Source organism: Macaca fascicularis, chromosome 8 (genome assembly GCF_037993035.2).
Source record: "Macaca fascicularis isolate 582-1 chromosome 8, T2T-MFA8v1.1".
In the NCBI taxonomy this organism is placed as follows: Eukaryota; Metazoa; Chordata; class Mammalia; order Primates; family Cercopithecidae; genus Macaca; species Macaca fascicularis.
This window is the reverse complement of record NC_088382.1, coordinates 96496512-96502511: the sequence shown is the minus strand read 5'-3', so window position 1 is coordinate 96502511 and position 6000 is coordinate 96496512.

The following is a 6000-nucleotide window of genomic DNA, read 5'->3' as shown; positions in this document are numbered from 1 at the left end:
AATAATAACTGCCTTCACAGGTTGTTTTGTAAGAATCAGTGCTAATGTAGAAAAATTTCCTAGACATCTGTCAAACCTTGTCCAATGATAGTTCTTATGTTTCTTTTAATATTGCTGTCATTATTCTTCCCTCTCTTCCTACTACATATATATAACATATATAACATGTATAACATATATAACATATATATATATGAATTGAGAAAATATGTGCCAAATGATTGAAATGGGAAGAGAATAGAACCTGGAGGCTTTTCAGTATCTACAATCTATATTTCCATATTGTTTGAAATTTCTATTGTGGGGGAGGAGGGATAGCATTCGGAGATATACCTAATGTAAATGACAAGTTAATGGGTGCAGCACACCAACATGGCACATGTATACATATGTAACAAACCTGCATGTTGTGCACATGTACCCTAGAACTTACAGTATAATAATAATAATGATAATAAAATGCTGATAAAAAAAGAAAAATTTCTGGCTCTTGGTTCATAGCTAAAATTAAATGCAGTATTATTTACTATGTATAAAGAATTTTTCAAATATTGATTCAATCATAATAAAATAAAGCTCTAATTGATGGGATACAGGTATAATCTTATAACATCATTTTATAGTTTTCATGTTACATTTTTTCTCTCTCTAGGAATCTGAATTATACACATGCTATCTGCTAGGTATTGTTGGCAGCCATTTCTGTCATGTAGATTGAGAAGCGAAAGAAAGAAAAATTTACCAGATGAGAATTAGAGAAGATAGAAGCCTTTAAGTCACCCAGCGGCAAGATAGCACTCTCCCTGGGATCCATGAGTCACTCCTATATCCCTTTAATACATTCCCCCTTTTGGTTAATCTAGTTTGAACTGGGATTATCTTATCTGAAATAAAAAGAACCTTAATTAACGTAAGAATGGGAAAAGTTTCCAATATGCCCAAAATAGGTTTATCTCCAGCTTGCAAAAATTTTCTGAAAACTTACTCAATCCAGCTAGTCTTCTCTTTTTTTAAGCTAAAACCGTTACAAATTCTATAGCACAGTTTGATGCCATTACTTAGCTACCTCTTTACAAATTACCTTGCCTAGAAGTTCCTATTAAAAAGTGTTTTCAGAAAAAAAATAACACCTTTAGGAAAGTAAATACATAAAGTAAATCCTTCAATGGAAATGTTTATATAGGTTACCAAAAAAATTCTATTAAATGTTTCCCTTCCCTCCAAAGACAGAGTCTACCTTTCTAATTTTGAACATGATTTGAGCACATGACTTGCTTTGGCAAAATGAAATATTAACAAAAGTGCTGTAAAAGACATGAAAAGAACATGGATATAGAGGCTTGATTTCTTGCTGCATGTGATACTCTGAGCCCACCATGTAAAAGAACCCAAGCCAGCTGGAGAGTGCCAGGCCACATGAAAGAGAATCAGAAAGCCAGGTCCAAAGCCTGACAACGACTCGTCTGTGAGCAGTGTTGCCCTAAACTGACCAGCTGCCAGTCCCAGCTGACCTGCCTGCTGGCCACGAATGCACAAGAGAACCCAGAGATTAGCCAAGCTGATCCACAGAATTGTTAGATAAATTAAATGATTGTGCTTTTGAGGTACTAAGTGTTAAGGTGATTTTTTAAAATAAAAAAATAAATAACTAACTCAGAGATTTAAGCTGTTTCCCTTAATTTGACCAAACAGAAAGCAAACGAAATTTACTCTACAAAAAAACAAATTCTGGAGGATAAACTAAGATTTATACAAATTCAACTCAGTCTCTTAGAATTTATAGTCATCTTTCTCTTGCCTGCAATGCTCCCAATAGCCCTATACAAGTGAGTTTCTCTCTACTTCCCTTGTCAATATGAGACTTCCACCCAAGTTTCTACTCAGCACTCAAGAATCAGTTTCTGGAAGCCTTCTGAAACACCATGCAACAAATAAATAAATTGTGCCATATTTTGTGCTAGCCATGTGCAGTATACATATCTGTCTTATAGTTTTAATATAATTATGTATCTATACCTACTCTTTCACTCCCCACCTCCACTGGGATGTGAACTTCTCAAGTCCAGGACTCTATCTGATTAATTCAGACACAGAATAATGTCTAGCAGTAGAAAGCAATTAAAATAAATACTTTAGTGCTCACACTACTTTATTGAATTGTAATTAATATGCAACAAAATGCATAAATCTTAAATGTAGACTTCACTGAATTTTGACAAACATAATACACCCATTTTATCATCACTCAGATCAACATATAGAACATTTCCGCCACCCCAGGAAGTTTATTCCTGCTTCTTTCTGCTCAGTGTTCCCCCCATAGCCTCAACTCCATCCCATCATGTAAAAGCAACTTGTATTCTCATTTTTATCAGCAAAGATGAGTTTTATCTATTCTTTTACTTCATATAATGAAATCATTAAGAGTATATTATATCATGTCTGGCTTCTTTCTCACAATAAAATGTCTTAAAGATGTATTCCTGTTGTTGCATGTATCTGTTGTCTGTTCCTTTTGATTGTTTCAAGATACTTCTTTGTATAAATAGACCACAATTTTAACTATTTTCATGATGATGAACATTTGTATTATTTCCATTTTGGAACTAATTATTTATAAAATCTACTCTAAACATACATCTTTATGTGGACCTAAGCATTCATTTATCTTGGGTATGTTTCTAGGAGTGGGATTGCTAAGCAACAGAATAGCCGTGTGTTTTACTGTATTAGAAACTGCCAGTCTCTGAAAGTGGCTGTAAGATTTACATTCCCATTTGTATAGCAATTCTGGGGGGTAGTTAGTGATATCTCGTGGTTTCAATATGTGTTTGTAGAATAAGCTTGAGTTCCTCTATAATAAATACTAAGCAAATGCTTGATGAAAATGATGTTAAAATAATATCCTGATGTATCATAACAACAAAGTTTAATAAGACAACCTTCTTGTTAATCAGTTAGTTATATACATGCAAATGGACCACAATAATTTATTTTTAGTGTTCCTGCTATAAGGTGTTCAATATGTGCTAATTTTTGTTTTTAACCTATTATTCATAATCATGATTAAAATTCTATTATCAAGCATTTTCAAAGTTGTAGATCAGTATCACAAACATAGCATTTCATTAAGTATCAAGAGATTTAATTACAGAGGGAGTATACTGTAAAGGAGACATGCCTATCTCTTTTATGTAGGGGAAAAGACTACAGTTTATATAAGTTGTGAGTTGCCAAATTTACAGTTAATTAATGCTTAGACTGGCTCTTTATGAAACATTCTCTAATATGAAGTCCTCTATTTTCACTGCTAGGTCAAGTTTCTCCTTCTAGTGACTCATATTATGTTTCAACTTTAATCCAAATAAAAAATATATTAAGTATTAAAATGCTAAGAAGAGAAAGTGAGCTCATTGTTATAGATTTCCATAATAACATACACAAGTTTCTTCCTGGGACATTACCTAGAGATCAAGGGATGAACGAGTTGATAGTCATAAACCCTTAGTTACCAGTATCCTGTAAAATCACAAATAGACATAACAGAAACGTTGCATAAATTGAATTACATAATTGGTTATACCCTATGAAAAGTATGAGGTAAATAAATTTAAAAAATATATTATAAATTAATTATAGTAATTGAGCTCAGGTATTATAGGCCCCACAAGAAGATTAACTTAAAAATTTGTTATAAAGATTTACTATAATCATCAAAATTCTCTGCATTTATCTCCTTAGGTAGGTTCAGTCTACAACCAATAGGAAAAATGTCAATTATTTTAGAATTATACATAGTTTCAAGTGGAGGCTATTTTCACTGAATATTCAGATTAAAGTATGCTTCAGGTTAAAACACATTTGCAAATGTTAGGTATAATTAAGTAACTAATTAGGATGCTTTTAAACTCCTTTTCATTAATACACTTATTTAACAGGACATATCATTTGCCTACATATTAAAAGGCACTGACTGCAAGGGCTGAAAATGGACGGATGATATTCCCTCCATCTTGATGCTTATATTGTTCATCAACATGCCTATATCCTCCGCTAAACTGTGACCTCTTGAAAAACAGGGTGTCTCCATGGAATACTATGCAGCCATAAAAAAAAGATGAGTTCATGTCCTTTGTAAGGACATGGATGAAGCTGGAAACCATCATCCTAAGCAAACTAACACAGGAACAGAAAACCAAACACCACATATTCTCTTTCGTAAGTGGGAGATGAACAATGAGAACACATGGATACAGGGAGCGGAGCATTACACACCAGGGCCTGTTGTGCAAGTGGCAGGATAGGGGAGGAAGAGCATCAGGACAAATATCTAATGCATGCAAGGCTTAAAACCTAGATGAAGGGTTGATGGGTGCAGCAAACCACCATGGCACATGTATACCTATGTAACAAACCTGCACGGGTTCTGCACATGTATCCTGGAACTTAAAGTAAAAAAAAAAAAAAAGAAAAGAAAAGTATTACCCAACATAATCAATTTGGAGAAGTAAAGCAAAAGTGAATTTGTAAATTTCTTTATATAATTCTGATTTCTCCCTGTATTTACAGAAAACCCACGAGAAAAGTTATTATACGTTCCATTAAATTTTAAAATTAAAAAAATGAAAAACAGGTTGTCTCAATTTTTATATCTCTGATGCTCAATAGATAGGTTTTCAAAAGCAATAGAGCTTTGACATTAGAGTTTCAGCTTTGCTGTTTATTCGTTGTGTAACTGCGCAAATTACTTAATTCCCTTAAGTTTTAATTTTTATATCTGCATATTGAGGGTAATAATAAAATCTGAGAAGGTATTAAGTGAAATAACATATGTAATGTGTCTGGCCTTCAATATAATTGATTATTATGTTTACTGAATCGTTTAATACTAAATAAATGCATCCATAAATCAACAAATAAACACAAGAATAATATGTGGCAATACATAATAAATGTCATAGGAGTAACAGAAGCAATGTTTAAAACTTATTGGCCTCCAAACTAAACTGTAGGTATTAGAAAGCTAGTGTGGGACCTACCTGAGACTATTTCAAAAATGTAATTCATCTTTTTAGAAATATTACTTTGACACAATATATAAAATAGATGATGTCATCCTGTGGAAAGAGAGGCTGGTACTTTTTAAAACTGTCATGAAAGACAGGAAAAGACAGAGGATCCATTCCAGATTGAAAGACACTAAAGAGGCGTAGCAGTCAAATAAAATAGAGTCAGTATTCCATTTCATTTGTGATACAATGCTTCTATATCCATGGGTTCTGTATCTGCAGATTCAACCAACCATGGATTGAAAATATTCTAAAAAATAAAAATAAAAAATAACAATACAACAATAAAAATAATACATTTTTAAATGCAGTATAACAACTACTTACATAGCATTTACATTGTAGCAGGTATTATAAGCAATCTAAAGATGATTTAATAAAAAAAAGATGATTTAAAGTATGTGGAAGAGTGTACACAGGTTATACGCAAGTAATACAGAATTTTTTATAAGAAGCTTGAGCATTCATGATTTTAGTATCTGCAGGGGTCCCGGAACCAGTCCCCTGTGGATACCAAGGAACAGAAGAACTTATCTTATATTGGATCCTAGATCAGAAAGGAAAAGGGAACATTTTTGAGACAGTTGGCAAAATCTAAACAAAGTCTGTGGATTGCATGGTAGTGTTATATCAATGTTGATTTCCTGATTTGGGGGTTGAATGATGATTATATCACACTGGAATACTTGAGAGTGATGGGACATCATGTTTGCAACCTGCTCTCAGATGGTTCAGGAAAAGATTGATGACAATTGGTATATAAAAAGAGAGTGAGAGGGAGTGCACAAATACAGTAAAATGTAAAATGTTATCAAACTAGAAAATCCTGATGAAGCAGATACTGATTGTAGTATTCTTGCAACTTTCTCATAAATTTTAAACTACTTCAAAGGATAGGCATACTTCATTTTATTGTGCTTCACAGACATCG